General features: G+C 43.4%; 1 protein-coding gene across 6 annotated transcripts in view; it reads right to left on the bottom strand.

The window, feature by feature from the left end:
* Positions 1 to 18,004, bottom strand: part of Itsn2 (intersectin 2) — a 210,627-nt gene extending 192,623 nt beyond the window's left edge. For 3 of the 6 annotated variants that reach the window (XM_045151310.1, XM_045151315.1, XM_045151316.1), the window contains exon 1: positions 17,870 to 18,004. The gene's annotated coding sequence lies outside the window, so the exon portion shown is untranslated. Of the gene's footprint in view, positions 1 to 17,029; positions 17,050 to 17,435; positions 17,499 to 17,869 lie in introns of those variants that run through there. The other 3 variants (XM_045151313.1, XM_045151311.1, XM_045151312.1) reach the window with 3 other exon arrangements.
* Between the last annotated feature and the right edge of the window lie 1,456 nt (positions 18,005 to 19,460).

The raw sequence follows: 19,460 nt of genomic DNA, 5'->3' as shown, positions 1-19,460 counted from the left end.
ATAAAAATAAAATAGAAAAGAGTAAATATTAAAGCAAAGCTTTTAGAGAAAACACAAAAAAATAAACAGATTCCTTGATACAAATATTTTAATTTACTTTTGTTTTGTTTTTTTCAAGGTAGGGTCTCACTCTAGCCCAGGCTGACCTAGAACTCACTCTGTAGTCCCACCCAGGCTGGCCTCAAACTCATGGCAATCCTCCTACCTCTGCCTCCCAAGTGGTGAGATTAAAGGTATATATTGGCATTGCTAATATTTTAATTTTTTGAAAAAAAAATAAGAGGTAAACAAGTAGCCAGGCATGGTGGCGCATGCCTTTGATCCCAGCACTCAGGAGGCAGAGGTAGGAGGATCACCATAAGTTTGAAGCCACCCTGAGACTACAGAGTGAATTCCAGGTCAGCCTGGACTAGAGTAAGACCCTAACTGGAAAAGCCAAAAAAAAAAAAAAAGGTAAAATAAGTGAGGAGTTGCACATATAACCATCTAATATTTTAATAATTTTTTTTATTTATTTGAGAGAAGGAGAAAGAGCGAGAGGTAGAAAGACAGAGGGAAAGCATGGGTACACCAAGGCCTGATGCCACTGCAAACAAACTCCAGATACATGTGCCACTTTGTGCATCTGGCTTTACAAGGGAACTGGGGAGTTGAACCTACGTTGTTAGGCTTTGCAGGCAAGTGGATTAACCACTGAGCAATCTCTCCAGCCCCTATTTAATTTGTGTGTGTGTGTATATACATTTTTTTTTTATTTTTTTAGATAGGATCTCGCTCTAGCTGAGGTTGACCTGGAATTCACTATTTGGTCTCTGGTGGCCCCAAACTCGTGGTCCTCCTAGCTGTCTCCCAAGTGCTGGGATTAAAAGTGTACACCACCACACCCAGCTCCACTTAATATTTTAATGTATCTATTAAAATAGATAATGAGGGCTGGAGAGATGGCTTAGCGGTTAAGCGCTTGACTGTGAAGCCTAAGGACCCCGGTTCGAGGCTCAGTTCCCCAGGTCCCACGTTAGCCAGATGCACAAGGGGGCGCATGCGTCTGGAGTTCGTTTGCAGAGGCTGGAAGCCCTGGCGCGCCCACTCTCTCTCTCTCCCTCTATCTGTCTTTCTCTCTGTGTCTGTCACTCTCAAATAAATAAATAAATAATTTAATAAAAAAAATAGATAATGAGCGTTGGAAAGATGGCTTAGTAGTTAGTTAAGTTGCTTGCCTGAAAACCTGAGGGCCCAGGTTTGAACATGTTGAACTATGTCAGATGTTTTTCTGCATTTATTAAGATGATTATGCATCAGGTATGGTGGCACACACCTTTACTCCCAGCACTCAGGAGGCAGAGGTAGGAGTTCAAGGCCACCCTGAGACTACATACTTAATTCCAGTTCAGCCTGGACTAGGGTGAAACCCTACCTGGAAAAAAAAAAAAAAAAAAAAGATAATCATACAACTTCTATCCATAAATCTATTACACTTTAAAGGAGACCTTACTAAACATTTTCATACACCCCTGGGAATGTTAGAAACAAATTTATTTATATATTTGAGAGTGCAAGAAAGTAAAAGAGACAGACAGAGAACAGGCATGCCAGGGCCTCCAGCCACTGCAAAGGAAATTCAGACACATGTGCCACCTTAGGCATCTGGCTTACAGCCTTAAGGGCCAGAGAGATAGCTTGGTGGTTAAGGCATTTGCCTGCAAAGCCAAAGGACCCAGGTTCAATTCCCCAGGATCCATGTAAGCCACACACCCAAGGTGGTGCATGTGTCTTGAGTTTGTTTGCAGCAGTTAGAGGCCCTGGTGTGCTAATTCTTTCTTTCTCCCTCTCTCTCTTTCTCTCTGTACCTCTTTCTCACTCTCTCTCAAATAAATAAATAATATTTTTTTTAAAAAACAAACATTTTTTTTGAGCCAGGCATGGCGGTGGTATGCCTTTAATCTTGGAAAGCACTTGGAAAGCAGAAGTAGGAGGATCACCATGAGTTCAAGGCTACAATGACACTACATAGTGAATTCCAGGTCAGCCTGGACTACAGCAAGGCCCTACCTTGGAAAAAAAAAAAAAAAAAAATATATATATATATATATATATATATATATATATATGAGGGCTGGAAAGATGGCTCAGCAGTAAGGCACTTGCCTGCAAAGCCTAAAGATGTGGGTTCAATTCCCCAATATCCACACAAACCCAATGCACAAAGTGGTACATGCATCTAGAGTTCATCTGCAGTGGCTAAAGGTCCTGGCATGCCCATTCTCCCTCTTTGTCTCTGTCTGTCTCTTTCTTTCTCTGTCTGTGTGTATAAATAAATAAGAAAAATAATGTGGGCCATGGTGGCACACTCTTTAATCTGAGCACTTGGGAGGCAGAAGTAGGAGGATCGCTGTAAATATGAGGCCAGCCTGAGACTACTTACTGAATTCCAGGTTAGCCTGGGCTAGAGCAAGACCCTCCCTCGAAAAAACAAAAATAAATAAACAAAAACTAAAAACATATGAGGCTTACAAGTAAACTATCAACTTACCAAAATGGTTTAAAACAACAAATTTTGAAATTGAATGTTAATGATTTTATAAAAAAAGAAGACACAGGGCTGGAGAGATGGCTTAGTGCTTAAGGAATTTGCCTGCAAAGCCAAAGGACCCTGGTTCGATTCCCCAAGACCCACATAAGCCAGATGCACAAGGGGGGCGCATGCATCTGGACTTCATCTGCAGTGGCTGGAGGCCCTGGCATGGCCCATTTTCTCTCTCCCTCTCTCTCTCTCTCTCTCTCTAGTATAAATAAATAAATGACACATACAATGCCCTAAGCCTACCCCCTCACTCTAGCAAGCAGACCTAGAACTCACTCTGTAGTTCCAGATTGGCCTTGAACTCACACAACTCTCTTACCTCTGCCTCCCAGAGTGCTGGGATTAAAGGCATGCTCCAGCACACCCAGCAAATCTCTACTTTTTAAAGAGAAAAACAGGTTTAGTGAGATTGCTACACTTACAAAGCTAACAGACTGAGATGGGACAACAAAATATATGGTCCAAGCTTCAAGGTTATATGTAAAACCCAGATAAGAATATATACATAAAGACAAACAAAAGATCATCCCTTTATATTAATGCTACTCTCACTTTTACTAGAGAATCTTCTCTTTTCAGATGGCAGTGACCTTGGGATGACTCAGAAGGCATCATAGGGCTGGAGAGATGGCTTAGCGGTTAAGCACTTGCCTGTGAAGCCTAACGACCCCGGTTCGAGGCTCGGTTCCTCAGGTACAGGTCCCACGTTAGCCAGAGGCACAAGGGGGCGCACGCGTCCGGAGTTCATTTGCAGAGGCTGGAAGCCCTGGCGCGCCCATTCTCTCTCTCCCTCTATCTGTCTTTCTCTCTGTGTCTGTCACTCTCAAATAAATAAATAAAAAAAATTAAAAAAAAAAAGAAGGCATCATAGTGCTGGGAAGAAGTGATAGGAGTGCTCAGCACTGCAATATCTATATCACACCTTCCAAGGCTCAGGGTCTTTGCAGAAGAGGCGGCGGAAAGAATGTAAGAGCCAAAGGAAGGGTAGGGCTCCTTACAATGCACTCTTTCAGACACAAAATGGCCTGGATATCCATGACCTCACAGTGCCTAATACTACCTACACAAGACCATCATAATAGGAGGAAAAGATCATGACATCAAAATAAAAGAGAGACTGATTGGGGGGGGGGGATATGATGGAGAATGCAGTTTCAATGTGGAAAGTGGGGGGAGGGAGTGCATTATCATGTGATATTTTTTATAATCATGGAACTTGTTAATAAAAAAATTGAAAAAAAAGACAGTAAAGAAAACTAAAATGTGGTTGTCACTGAGGATAGACTTGGAATGGTTTTTTGTTTATTTTTTGGGTTTTGTTTTTTTTTTTTATAGTTTTTTGAGGTAGGGTCTCATTCTAGTCCAGGCTGGTCTGGAATTCACTATGTAGTCTCTGGGTGGCCTTGAACTCATGGCAATCCTCCTACCTCTGCCTCCTGAGTGCTGGGATTAAAGGTGTGCACCACAACACCCAGAGGAATGATTTTTTTGTTTCACAGTTACATCAATTGGCATATACTACTTTCATAAGGAGAAAAGAGTATTAGCCTGTCATTGTGGCACACAACTGTAATCCTGACACTCAGGGCAAAGATAGATCATGGCAAGTTTGAGGCCAGTCTGGTCTACACAGAGAGCTCCAGCCAGCCAGGGCTACATAGCAAGACCCTCTTCTCAAACAACAATAACAAAAATTAAGCTACCTAATGAGAAACAAAAAAAGTTTAAAATGAAAAGGTTTTGGCAAAACATATTAAATGACAAGCAAATTATCCATGTATCTCGAAATTAAACCAGAAATTTAAGAGAAGACTGTCTCTTATCAAAGCTAGACAAACACGAGTCAGAAGCAGGCTGGAGAGGTAGCCCAAGCAGTTAAGGTCTTGCCTATAAAGCCTAACAACCCTGGTTCAATTCCTCAGTACCTACATAAAGCCAAATGAACAAGATGGCACGTGCATCTGGAGCTCCTATGCTGCGGCTAGAGGTCCTGGTGCACCCATTCTCATTCTCTCTCTCTCTCCTTGCAAATGAATAAAATATTTTAAAACTTAAGGAAAAAAAGAAGTCAGGAACACAATCAAGGTTATAGAGAAAAGGTTGAGGTCTAGTCAAAGTGTTAACCTAGGGACTAGAGAGATAGCTTAGCAGTTAAGTGCTTGCCTATGAAGCCTAAGGACCCTGGTTCGAGGCTCAATTCCCCAGGACCCACATTAGCCAGATGCACAACGGGGTGCAAGCATCTAGAGTTCATTTGCAGTGGCTGGAGGCCCTGGCGCACCCATTCTTTCTCTCTATCTGCCTCTTTCTCTCTCTGTTGCTCTCAAATAAATAAATAAAAATAAATGAAAAAAATTTTTAAAAAGTGTGAATCTAGGAAAAGGTATGACTGGGACCTGAAGTTTCCAAAGACGAAAGCTCAGGAATTTTCTCTGGGACTTCTGGCAAAGGCACTCATCCAGCGGGCCTGCTACCAATTCACTAAACTATTCTGGGATTTTCAGAATCTTACCAAGATTATGACCAGACTCTCCAACTTCTCCTATGACATTAGTAAAAAAGAAAAATTAGTAAAAAAAAAAGAAAAATGTAACCTGTTTTGTAGGAGTAGAAATAAAGAATGGAGAAGATTCAAACACTCTGTAAAGTATAGTTATATACACAGTGTAAGTAACATACTGGAGTCAATTGGGCAAGGTAGTATGTGCTCATAATCTCAATTACTGGAAGAATGGAGGGTGGAGAATCACTAGAGACCAGGACTTTGGCAATTGACTGGGTAACACAGCAAGACTCTTTCTAACAACAACAAACACACAGAGAGATACTGGGGAACTGGAGGAATTATTCTCAAGCTCTCCCAGAAATGAAGTTAATAATATTCAAAATCATTATAAACACCACTTCTGTCCTTTGGGCTTTTCTCCCTCCTCTCTCAACTGGCCTTCAAAGCCCAGTTCCAATGTAGCTTCCTCAGTCTAAGTTTCTCTACTTCATATACTTATGAGGTTGATTCACTTCTTGGCATCACCATGAGCACCTTTAATCCAAGTCAGCATTTATTTGCTGAGTCATTAGATATATAAGGCAAGGAAATAAAAAAGAAGAATAGACCAAAACTTAGAATTCCATGTAAGTGATGTAGGTATGAAGACAGGACAGCTATCTTACTTGCTTTGGGGAACTGGAAAGTGTTTAAATGAGTAATCTCAGAGGAAATGGCTGCTAAAGGACTAAATAATAGATGTCAAACAGCAATCTGCAGAAAGGTTGTTTTTTTTTTTTTAAGGAATTAGGAACAGATATAGGCAAAGGCACAGAGAAAAACTTGAAATTTTGAAATACAATATCAAAGAACTTCATAAATAGAGCTAATCATAATATTACCTCAAAGGGGATCATGGAGAAATTAAAGGACCTATTAAAAATAAAAGTTTTGGTGCTGGAGGAATGACTTAGCAGTTAAGCACTTGCCTGTGAAGCGTAGGACCCCGGTTCGAGGCTCAATTCCCCAGGACCCATGTTAGCCAGATGCACAAGGGGGCACACGTGTCTGGAGTTTGTTTGCAGTGGCTGGAAGCCCTGGCGTACCCATTCTCTCTCTCTCCTTCTCTCTGTCTCTTTCTCTCTCTGTATGTTGCTCTCAAATAACTAAATAAACATAAAAACAAAAAAAAATTTAAATTAAAGTTTTGACTATATTTTACATAAGAGGAACTATATGAAATGTTAATTGCTATTATCATTTTTCTTAAATTCATAAACAAAATTAAAAAGCAAACTTGGAAAAATTTTATACCTATATGACAGAGGTACTATTCTAAATATATAAAGAAGGGCTGGAGGGAAGGCTCAGTGGTTAAGTTCTTACCTGCAAATCTAAGGACCAGAGTTCAATTCCCTAGTACCCAGTAAGGCCAGATGCACAAGGTGGCACATGCATCTGAAGTTTGTTTGCAGTGGCTGGAGGCCCAGGTGTGCTCATTCTCATTGTCTCTCTCTCTCAAAAACAAAATAAAACAAAGCTTTTAAAAAATAAATATAGAAAAGAATGAAGCCAGGCATGGTGGCTCATCCTTTAATCCTAGCACCCTGAGACTACATAATGAATTCCAGATCAGCCTGGGCTAGAGCAAGGCCCTACCTCAAAAAATCAAAAAGAAAAAAGTCAAGTTCATATCGTAGGTCTATCAATGACTAGCTGTGCTGCCATGGGCAAATCTGTCCTTGTACAAATTTTTCAACTGCAAAATAAGTAATACTGGAAATTATTAATAAAAAAATTAATTATAAAAAATAAAAAATAAGCTAGGCATGGTGGCACACACCTTTAATCCCAGCACTCAGGAGGCAGAGGTAGGAGGACTGCCATGAGTTCAAGGCCACCCTGAGAATACAGAGTGAATTCCAGATCAGCTTGCACTAGAGTGAAACCCTACCTCAGAAAAAAAAAAAGAAATAAATAAAAAATAAAAAGTAATACAACAGTTCTCATAGAGAGGCTAAAAATAAAATGTATTTACATAAAATGCCTCAAAAATAAGTAGGATGGGCCAGACATGGTGGTGCACACTTTTAATCCCAGCACACAGGAGGCAGAGGTAGGAGAACTGTTGTGAGTTCACCCTGAGACTACATAGTAAATTCCAGGTCAGCCTGGGCTAGAATGAAACCCTACCTTGAAAAAAAAAAAAAAAACTTAGGATGGAGGCTGGGTGTCTGCTCACTAGTGAAAGGCACTCTGCTTGCAAAGCCTGCTATTCAATTCTCCAGTACCCATATAAAGCCAGATGTACAAAGTGGCCCATGTAACAAGTTTTTTTGTAGTGACAAGATGTCCTGGCATGTCCATCCTCTCTCTCCTTTCTCTCTCACTCCTCTCACCAATAAAGAAAGAATAATAATAATTAGGGGCTGGAGAGATGGCTTAGTAATTAAGGTACTTGCCTGCAAAGTCAAAAGACCCAGGTTTGATTCCCCAGGTCCCACATAAGCCAGATGCACAAGAGGGCACAAGCATCTGGGGTTTGTTTGCAGTGGCTGGAGGCCCTAGCATGTCCATATTCTCTCTCTCTCTCTCTCTATCAAATAAATAAATAAATATTTTAATTTTTTTTAAAAAAAAACAATAAAAAAGAGGCAACATGCTCCCCTTGTCTCGGCCCAGAGGAAAAAGCTTACCAGAACCTGGAAGTTCAGAAGCCAGTCAGAGAGCCCTTGCCTGGTGTTTGTTTATAACCCTATCGTGGTAGGGTTCCCCTCCCTGCTCAGGCAAGCCAAAGTAGGGCTGATTGGTCTGCGCTAGAGGCTGGCTCAAGAAGAGGCCATCACGATGTAACCAACCACAAAGTCAGGATCAGATTTAAATTCTAGGACAGGGGAACTCCCTCCCGGGAAAAAGCACAGGTTTAGGGACTCCTTTAGACAACAAATAGTAAGTTAGATCTTTTTTTCCTCCCCAAGGTAGGGTTTCACTCTAACCCAGGCTGATCTAGAATTCACTATGTAATCTCAGACGGTGGCCTTAAACTTCTGATGATCCTCCTACCTTTGCCTCCCTGGGATTAAAGGTGTGCACCACCACGTTAAGGCTACCATTTTTAAAATATTTTTTATTTACTTATTTATTTGCAAGGAGAGAGAGAAGAAAGAATGGGCACACCAGTCTCTTTAGCTGCTGCAAATGAACTCCAGACTCATGTGCCACTTTGTGCATCTGGCTTTATGTGGGTGCCGGAAATCAAACCCAGGTCGTTAGGCTTTGTAAGAGAGTGGCTTAACTGCTGAGCCATCCCTCTAGGCCTAAGGCTACCATTTTTTTACTCATAAATGTACACTATAATCTTCCTTCTACTATGAGTTCCTTGATTTTTTTGTGTGTGTACAGTATTTGTGGTGTGGTGTTTGTATGTATATATAATATATGCCCATGTGTGTATAGATGCGCAGAGGCCAGAGGAGAACACTGGGTGTCTTCCACTATCCTTGACACAGTCTTTCAGAAAACTGAGCTGCCATTTTCAGTCAGCTTGGCACCTGATCAATGAGCCACAGTTATTCTCTAGTCTGTGTCTCCCACAGGACTGGGATTATAGGACATTTGTGCCCATACCCAGCTTTTTACCTATGCACTAGAGATTGAACTCGGGCCAAATCAGGCCCTCTCAGGCCCTCATGCTTGCACAGTAAGCACTTTTACCCGCTGAGCCATCTCTCCCCAGCACCTCCTTGATCATTTTGAAGGTGGCAATTTTACTCTTCTCAAGTACTCTCCCACACAAACACTCTATTTTCTGCCTTATTTTTCTCCACAGCACTTAGCAAATTCTAGACATTTTTTTTTCTCCCTTTTCTTGAATTTAAGTGCCATTAGGGAAGACCAGGGTTCTCTAGTTACATAATCAGCAAGTGGATACCTCCTGCAAGTAAGCAGTTGGTATTTGTTAAGTGACAAAGAATGGATTCCATACCATGAATTATGAGTAACTTTTTAAATTTTATTTTTAATTAATTTATTTTTTAATGAGAGAGAAATGGCATGCCAGGGTCTCCAGCCACAGCAATCAAACTCCATATGTGTGTGCCATCTTGCACACATGCGTGACCTTGCACTTGCATCACCTTATACATCTGGCTTACTTGGGACCTGGGAAGTCGAACATGGGTCCTTAGGCTTCACAGGCAATCACCTAACACTAAGCCATCTCTCCAGCCTGAATTATGAGTAACTTCTGTTGACCTTAATTTATTTAAATTTTTGTTTGTGTGTGTGTCTAACAGTGGGTGTGCCAAGGCACATAAGGTCAGAGAACAACTTTGAAGTGTTTTACTCCACCTTCTTTGAAACAGGGTCTCTTGCTGCATTGCAGTGCCAGACTGCAGATGAATACCAGATTAGGGGCCCTGGCTCTACATTCCAATGTTGATAAACCAGTAGAATCACAAATGTATGAGCCACTTTACACCTGGTTTTACGTAGCTGCTGGGAAAAATGAATCTGGGCCAGCAGGTTTTGAAGCCAAGCACCTTTAACCACTAAACCATCTCCCCAGCCCCAACTTAAAAAAAAAAAAATTATTTTCAAGGAGAGGGAACACACACTCAGGGGCCTCTTGCTACTGCAAACTCCAGACATGTTCCACTTTTGCAACTGGTTTTACATAAGTACTGGGGAATTGAACACAGGCTGATAGGCTTTATAAGCAAGCACTGTTAACTACTAAGCCATCTCCCAGCCCCCAACTTTAACTATTTTTTAATATTTTTCATTTTTATTTATTTATTTGAGAGCGACAGAGAGAGAGAGAGAAAGAGGCAGAGAGCAAGAGAGAGAATGGGCACACCAGGGCCTCCAGCCACTGCAAACAAACTCCAGACGCATGCACCCCCTTGTGCATCTGGCTAACATGGGTCCTGGGCAATTGAGCCTTGAACTGGGGTCCTTAGGTTTCACAGGCAAGCACTTAACCACTAAGCCATCTCCAGCCCCCAACTTTAACTTTTAAGGAGACAAGACACTGGTTAAGAACAGAAACAGAAAAAACACAAAAAAACAAAACAAAAAAAAGAACAGAAACAGCTGGACGTGGTGGGGCATGCCTTTAATCCCAGCACTCAGGAGGCAAAAATAGGAGGATCGCCATGAGGTCAAGGCCACCCTGAAAATATAGAGTGAATTCCAGGTCAGCCTGAGCTAGAGTGAGACCCTACCTAAAAAAATTAAAAACAAAACAAAAAGTAAAAAAGAACAGAAATGAAAGTTGATGTAGAAAGGGGTTAAAGCTTTTTTTTTCCTTTCCTATTTATTTAAGCCCCTAGAAAGACAAAGATGAAAAAAAGTCAAACTAGCTGGGCATGGTGGCACACAACTTTAATCACAGCACTTGCGGGAAGCAGAGGGAGGAGGATCATTGTGAATTCAAGGCCAGCCTGAGAGTACACAGTGAATTCCAGGTCAGTCTGAGCTAGAACAAGACCCTACCTTAAAAAACCAAAAAAGAAAAAAAAAGAAAGAAACAAAGAAACAAAGAAAGAAAGAAAAGTCAAGTTAGTGAAGAGAGATTGATCAAAGATGGATTTAAGGGCTGGAGAGATGGTTTAGCTAACCACCTGCAAACTTGCCTGCAAAGCCAAAGGACCCAGGTTCGATTCCCCAATACCCAAGTAAGCCAGATGTGCAAGGTAGCACATGTGTCTGGAGTTCATTTAGTGACTAGAGGCCTTGGTGTGCCCCTTCTGTCTCTTTTTATTTTGATTTATTTATTTGAGAAAGACAGAGAAAGAATGGGCGTGGCAAGGCCTCTAGCCACTGCAAATGAACTCCAGACACATGTGCCACCTTATACATCTGTCTTATGTGGGTCTTGGGTAATTGAACCTAGAACCAGGGTCCTTAGGCTTCACAGGCAGGTGCCTTACCGCTAAGCCATCTCTCCAGACCCCTTCTCTTTCTTTCTCTCTCATAAATAAACAATAATTTCTTTTTAAAAGATGGACTTAAGAATGAGCTGGAGAGATGGCTTAGTGGTTAAGCGCTTGCCTGTGAAGCCTAAGGACCCCGGTTCGAGGCTCGGTTCCCCAGGTCCCACGTTAGCCAGATGCACAAGGGGGCGCACGCATCTGGAGTTCGTTTGCAGAGGCTGGAAGCCCTGGCGCGCCCATTCTCTCTCTCTCCCTCTATCTGTCTTTCTCTCTGTGTCTGTCGCTCTCAAATAAATAAATAAATAAAAATACTTAAAAAAAATTAAAAAAAAAAAAAAGAATGAGCTGTAGTCTTCCACAGCACTCCTTCAAGATGGGATTCTTATGCTACAGAAACTTAAAAGCACAGGTACTGGAAAGTAGTATCAGTAAAAGTTTGGGGTTACCCAAATCTAATCCAATGGTCCTTCACATCTTAGTCATCCAAGTTATTCAGCTCTCTGGAACCCAGAGGAACCTGTAGGAATCAGGATGTTGGAAAGAGGTGATAGCAACATTAGAAAGAAGACCAGACCAGAGAGGATAAGAAAAGGGAGAACCTTCCAGTACAGCTTGTCTCTGCATAAAGACAAAAGCAATTGATAGAGCTGGAGAAATGGCTCAGTGGTTAAACGCACTTGTTTCTAAAACCTGGCAACCTATGTTCAACTCCCCAGTACCCACACAAAGCCAGATGCACTAAAACAATTGATAAACATTTTTCTAAAAGTTTAGCAGAGAAAACCTAAAATACTTCTAGTGAGGGCAAAGCTTCTCTTCTATCACTTGGGTTTTCAGGATGTAATAAAAATGGTTTAGGGAAGGAAGAGTACATTTGCATTCCCAGTCCATCCATTCTACTCTAAGAAATTTTCAATACGCAATGAAGTGCTTACTTATACTTATCCCTACAAAGAGTTCCATGTTTACTAAAACATGCCTCCAAACATTATGTAAAATTTATTAAATTGACCTACTCAAATTCTTGCATTTAAGCAGTCATTGACAAGTATCACCAAGACATACGGATGATAGAAGATTGAGGAAAGAGGGGTACTGGGGGGTGAGCATAGAATCCAAACATGCCAATGTGCTTCAGCAAAAACAAAATGGTACACGCCTTTAATCCTAGCACTTGGAAGGCTACAGTAGGAGGATCACTGTGTGTTTGAGGTCAGTCTGGACTAGAGTAAGCCTCTGGGTAGAGAGGAGAGAAGAGGGAAAAAAGCAAAGCAAAGAATGCGGATATCTAAGGGACAGCACAAATGCTGATGTCTTGTCTATCTGAGCCTCTGCAGCTCATCACTGCCTTCCCAACACCAGTCTCTCCCTTCACACTGAGAAGCAGAAGCCTAAGCCTAAACTCAAAGACTCCCAGTACTGGATTACTTTAGGGTAGGATTCAAAAATTAAGGACTGATGGCTTATCAGTTAAGGTGTTTTCCTGGAAAGCCAAAGAACCCAGGTTCGATTCCCCAGGACCCACATAAGCCAGGTGCATAAGGTGGCACATGCATCTGGAGTTTGTTTGCAGGCTGAAAGCCCTGGTGCACACATTCTGTCTGTTTCTGTCTGTCTCTCAAATAAATAAAAGTAAAATAAAATAATTAAAAAAAAACAACTCAGGCTGGGTGTGGTGGTGCATGCCTTTAATCCCAGCACTTGGGAGGCAGAGGTAGGAAGACCGCTATGAGTTCGAGGCCTGCCTGAGACTACATAATGAATTCCAGGTTAGCCTGTGCTAGAGTGAGACCCTACCTCAAAAAGAAAGTGAATTTAAAAAATAATAATAAACTCACGCTGGAGAGATGGCTTAGTGGTTAAGTGCTTGCCTATGAAGCCTAAGGAACCAGTTCGAGGTTTGATTCCCCAAGACTCACATCAGATGCACAAGGGGGCGCACGTGACTGGAGTTCGTTTGCAGTGGCTGGAGGCCCTGGCATGCCAGGTCAGCCTGGGCTAAAACGAGACCCTACCTTGAAAAAAAAAAAAAAGGCAAGTTAAATGCATAACATCTGGTAGTAGACTACTAAATGTCTGCCATAATCACTGCTGAATACCTCTACAGTAAAGAGACAAATAACTATTATGCTGATAGAGCTGTGAAATTATTTTAATTGAATATCTCAAAACACTGCATTTGAAATGGGGTATCCTATTAGAATTATGAAAATACTTTATTTCTTGCTCTATTCAGTGTCCTATTTCTGCTATTTCCTTCCTCCCTCCCCTACTTCCTCTCCGCCTTCATATCCTTTAAGGCCACTTCAGTTCCTCTTTCTTAAGAATACCTATATACACACTTCACCTAACATTTACTTTAACATTGCTCTTCAATCTCAATAGCCATATGAACCAAGAACCAAATAAAAATACACTTCCGGGCTGGAGAGATGGCTTAGTGGTTAAGGCACTTGCCTGCAAAGCTAAAGGACCTTGGTTCGATTCCCCAGGACCCACGTAAACCAGATGCACAAGGTGACACATGCTTCTGGAGTTCGTTTGCAGTGGCTGGGAGCCTTGGCACACCCATCTTTCTCTCTCGTTCTTGCTCTGCCTCTTTCCCTCTCTCAAATAAATAGATAAAAATAAAATATTTTAAAAATACATTTCCTTTTTTTGTTTTTCATTTTGAAGTATGGTCTTGTGGTAGCCCAGGATGACCTGGAATTTACTATGTAGTCTCAGAGTAGCCTCGAACTCACAGTGATTCTCCTATCTCTGCCTCGCAAGTGCTGGGATTAAAGAAGTGCACCACCAGGCCCATCTTAGAAATGCCTTTTCTAATGCCTGTTCTGCTTTTAATCTGTGCAACTGCAGAAATAATTCAAAGCACTCTTAATTTTCCAAGTTCATACTTGGAATCTGCCTTTAACAGTTATTACAGCAAAAAAAATCTTTGCTCTTAGTTTTCAAAATAGTTTCCCACAATTTTTTCCTTAAGGTACTTAAGTACAAAAAAGGGACTATTGACTACTAATATCACATTTTAGTAATACAGTTTATTTTGAATCATTTCTAGAATCTAATATAAATGTTTCACAAGTAAATATAGTATGTAAACACTTGTATTGGGAGCCAGGTGTGGTGGCTTTAATCCCAGCACTAGGGAGGCAGAGGCAGGAGGATCGCCATGAGTTCAAGTCCACGCTGAGAATACAGAGTGAATTCCAGGTCAGCCTGTGCTGAAGTGAGACCTACCTCAAAAAACAATTAAAAAAAAACAAACAAACTCCTGTAGCTGTGCATGTACCTCCGTGGTAGGGAACTTATTAGCATGTATGAAGCCCTTGGTTCAATCATCAACACACACAAAAAAAAGTTTGAAAGTTTTAAGATTATGTTAGAAATTTTTTACTTTCTAGTGAGATTGTCGCAGTCAGGTTCGCACTGCTGGCAGAAATCACCCAACCAAGAACAACTTCTGGGAAAAAGAGATTTATTTTGGCTTCTTACAGGCTCGAGGGGAAGTTCCACAATGGCAGGGGAAAACGATGGCATAAGCAGAGGGTGGACATCACCCCCTGGCCAACATAAAGTGGACCACAGCAACAGGAGAGTGTGCCTAACACAGACATGGAGAACCTGGCATAACACTCATAAGCCCACTCCCAACAATACACCACATCCAGGAGGCATTAATCCCCAAATCTCTATCAGCTGGGAACCTAGCATTCAGAATACCTAAGTTTATGGGGGACACCTGAACCAAAACAGCACAGAGATAACTAATTACTGGATTAAAAATGACTAAGACATCAATAGAAAAAAAAGTAAGATAGATGGATAAGGAAAATGTTGAAAGCAAAGTCTGGGTGACATATGTGCTATTCTATTTTTGTGAAAACACAAAATTGTTTAAACTATATATATCTAACCCCCAGAATGTATCTAACATTCTCCTCCCTTCGAGGAAAAATCAGAATGCCACACCTTGAGAAGTGCTGAACTAACAATGCTATCTTCTTTACTCAATAATTCAATACTGGTCAAGTCTTGACTTACCAGTCTACCTTTCATTATAAAGTTGAACAAAGGGAAGACTTATAAATGCCTTAGAGGTTAAAAAAAATAAATTAAATTAAAAAGCAAAATTTTGGGGCTGGAGGGGCAGCTTAGTGGTTAAGGTGTTTGCCTGCAAAGCCAAAAAGACCCAGGTTTGATTCCCCAGGACCCACGTTAGCCAGATGCACAAGGGGGCACACACATCTGAAGTTTATCTGCAGTGGCTAGAGGCCCTGGTGCACCCATTCTCTCCCACGCTTCCCTGTCAAATAAAATTTTTTTTTTTTTTAAAAAAAGCAGTATTTTGCCAGGCGTGGTGGCACATGCCTTTAATCCCAGCACTTGGGAGGCAGAAGTAAAAAAATCACTGGGAGTTTGAGGCCACCATGAGACTACATAGTGAATTCTAGGTTACCCTGGGCTAAAGTAAGACCCTACCTTGAAGAAAAAGCAAAATTTTCAGCTGCATGCTCATATCAAAACAGCAGCAAAGCACTTTTCTTCTGTATCCTTCAAAAAGAAGAAACATTTCCTCTTTGTTTACTTTTAAATTTTCAAGGAGGGCTGGAGGGATTGGTTCAGTGGCTAAAGGCACTTGTCTGTAAAGCCTGGTGGCCTGGGTTCAGTTCAGTTCCATGTAAAGCCAGATACTTTACATGGCACAAAGTAGAATTCGTTTTTTGCAGTGGCACAAGGCCCTGGTGCACCCATATCCAGTCTCTTAGTCCGCTTCCCTTCTCTCAAACAGATAAACATTAAAATATTATTTAAATGCCAGGTATGGTTGCCCACACCTTTACTCCCTGCACTCAGGAGGCAGAGGTAGGAAGATCACTGTGAGTTCGTGGCCAGCATGGGACTACAGAGTGAAATCCAGGTCAGCATGGGCTAAAGTGAGACCCTACCTCAAAATAATAATAACAACAACAAATAGACTGCAAGGCAATTATAGGCACACACTTACAGGTAAGTACATCTAATATTCAAACTCTGAGTACTCCAATATCAATTTGTATAAAGGTTTTGTGACGCTTCTAAGTTGCTTTTAATTTTACCACTGACTGACAAGATAGCAAACCTGCAGAGGAAAAGAAGCAATTTTCTTTGAGAGGCTTAAGAAGCTTAATCTATAGTTTTAGCTGTCTAAATTTGGCTAACAAAAACAGAATTTCAAGTCACACCTGGCCTGCTCTGAGTAAGCAGTAAACACTAGTAAAACAGACAAGAGGGCTAGAGAAATGGCTTAGCGGTTAAGGCGCTTGCCTCCGAAACCTGCGGACCCAGGTTCGATTCCCCAGGATCCACATAAAACAGATGCATAAGCTTCTGGAGTTCATTTGTAATACCTCTCTTTAAAAAAAATAATAATAATAATGTGATAAGCCTGGCGTGGTGGCCTTTAATCCCAGCACTCAGGAAGCAGAGGTAGGATAATCGCCTCCTGAGTTCGAGGCCACCCTGAGACTACACAGTTAATTCCAGATCAGCCTGATCACAGTGAGACCCTACCTCGAGAAAAAAAAAAAAAAAGCAAAACAAAAAAGTGATAAAGTTAGCACAAAAACTACTGCTTAAAGCCTTATCATAAGGTAGCAGACCCTATTCAAAAAACTCCTAATCCAATATAAAGACAAATTTCAAAAGAAGCAAACTTGCCACCGGCAATCATTCAACGACACAGCCAGGATCGATAAATCCAAACAGCGCATCTTTCTACAGAATGAATGAAAGCTATGTGCAGTTTCAGTCTGTTTACCAATTCACTATGCACATGCAGTATCTTTTTCTTCTTTTCCTCCTTAAAATAGGCAATGAACTTTACTAGGGCCACAGTAATCAAGTTCTCACTGTGCTTTCTATATACCCTAGAAGTCAAAATTATAACATTTCTCCAACTTGGGCTCAAACGAGCCGTGGACGCGTGCATCCGACCGCCGTCCTCGCGTGACTCGGGCTACTTTCCCGCACCGGGATGCGGCTCACCTGACAGCATGCACCAACAAGGAAAACCAACTCCGCCAGAATAGAGTGGGTCCCCACGACAGCGGGCGGGTGCCAGGAAGGGGCTCCGCCGCCGCCGCCGGAAAGCCCGAGGGCCGCGTCGCCCCAGCGCCCGCCACCTGCCCGCCAGGCCGCGCCGGGGCCCCCAGCCCCGGCCGCAGGGAGCAGGCAGCCGCCGGGCCCGCCGCGCGGGCAGGAACCCGGCGCCGGAGGTTTCCGCCCGGCGCGGCCGAGTGCGCACGGGCCTAGGGCGGGGGCCGCACGGGCGTCCGCGGAGCCGTTCCCGCCGTCCGGGGCGCGCGGCCGGCTCAGCCCGGGCCGCGGAGCTCCCTGCGCCGCCGCACCTGCCCCGCGCCCTGCGGCAGCCCGCACGGGCGGCTTCGCCTACCTGGCGGCCCCGCCGCGCCTCCTGCCCGTCACGGAGCGACCCCTCGCGCTCCCCCGCAGCCGCAGCGCGGGCCGGCCGGGCACCGGGAGACCCTGCTCCTCCTCCTCCGCCGCCGCCGCCGCCGCCGGGTCGTCAGGCCGCCCGCAGCGAAACCTGTTGCGCAGCCTGTCACGGCCGCCGGGCTCCGCGGGCGCCGCCTCAGCCCACTACAACATGGCGGCCGCGGCCTCCGCAGGAAGCCGGGGGGCGGGGAGGCGAGCGGCGGGCGGCGGCCGACTTTCCGCCCCGCGGCCTCCGGGCCCGGGAGTGCGCGGCGCCTCCTCACCCCTGGAGCCCCGGCGCGCCGGGCCGCGAGGGCCTGGCCGAGGCGCTCCTCCGGCCTCCCGGCAGGCTCCCAGGGATAGGCAGCCCTTCGCGGAGCGGCGACGACCCACCTGGCTCCTCCTCCCCGAGGTGACATGCCGAGCCGCGGTGGTATGGTGCCGGTCACCGCAGACCCCAGGGCTCTGGAAAGGGCTGAGGGACGCCGAGACAGACAGACGGACGTACAGACCAGACGTCCCTGTGGCACCACACTTAGGGTTCTCTCCAGAACCTTCTTAACTCAATCTGGAAGCAAGAATTCCCTGGGGATTGCAGAGGAAGGTGGGGGAAAGACTACTTCCAGACTTAATGACATACACTTTTCAGAGACCCCTTAAATTCTTTATTTAAGCACACCCGACTGATCATCGTAATCACTCTTTACTCTCCTCCATCCCAGAGAAAGGGCCATCGAGGACCATGCCCTGACCCCGTTCACACATAGGCAACTCCCATATACTTTCACCCAAGAATATTAAGACTATCCCATACTTCCACTTGCAGGAACTAAACATTCTTCCCCACCTGACAGATGAAGTTGAAACTCAGTGTCTTTCTTTAACCCCTTTTCAGCTCCTGCTTTCTTCACAAAAACCAGATTCGGATCACCCCTTACATGCCCAGGGCTTGCCCTTGACAGGCAGCACCCTTTCAAGGAAAACACTCTAGACTGAGAAAGAATCAGTGATTCCTAATGAGCAAAATGGGGATTTAAGACTCAAGATTTCCGTTGGTAGTGATGACGGGGAGAGCCAGAGATACAAAACTCGTGCCCTGAGCCTGGCATTTGTGCATAATCCCAACACAAGAGGCAGGAAGATCCTGAGTTTGAGCCCGGCCAAGGTTAATATAACTAGAGTGTGTCTCAAAAATCTTATAAATAGGGGCTGGAGAGATGTCTTAGCTGTAAAGGCGTTTGCCTGGGAAGTCTAAGGACTCAGGTTCCATTCCCCAGCATTGTGGTGCATGTGCAGTGGTTAGAGGCATATCCATTCTCTCCCCACCCTTTCTAATAAATACATAAAAATAAAAAACTTTGAAAATCATATAAGTAATAAATGAAATCTTAAATTCATATCCTTGTGATTTCGGTTGGAACAGGATTAATCTGTGTAAATCAGATAAACCTGAGGTTTTCTGATGTTTCTTACCTAAAGGTAGACAAGGCTGACTTAAAAGAGACTGCTGCTATGCCTAGGCCTGGGCCCAGAACTGGCCAACCAACTCTTCATAGGAATTGAGTAAGCATCAATGGTGATAAACAGGCTTTTCCCGCTCTCACACTCAGTGTTTTTCCTACCTCTTCGATTAGGACCTGACCAAGACTTGACAGACAGGTCTTCAGCCTCAGTGACACAGAGAAGGCTGACTCCTTGGTATCAGTTTAGGAGGTCCATTACTCACTGGGTACCAGTCAATGTGTCCTCCTTCTACAAACAAAACCCCTGAGCTTGGGAAAGCACTCTTAAAGCACCTGATATAATTCCCACTGGAGACATCAACAATGTATTGCACTGCTCCCTTTCCAAGCTTATGTTCAGGAGTTTAAATCTCAGAAACGTTTTCAACATGGTACTTTTCTTCATGTTTTTTATGAGAAAGAGAGAATTGGCACACCAGGACCTCCAGCCACTACAGTTAAACTCCAGCGGTGTGGGCCTT

This window comes from Jaculus jaculus, chromosome 5 (genome assembly GCF_020740685.1).
Source record: "Jaculus jaculus isolate mJacJac1 chromosome 5, mJacJac1.mat.Y.cur, whole genome shotgun sequence".
NCBI lineage: Eukaryota > Metazoa > Chordata > Mammalia > Rodentia > Dipodidae > Jaculus > Jaculus jaculus.
Note: the sequence above shows the minus strand (reverse complement) of the source record. Positions and strands in the feature narration are given on the sequence as shown.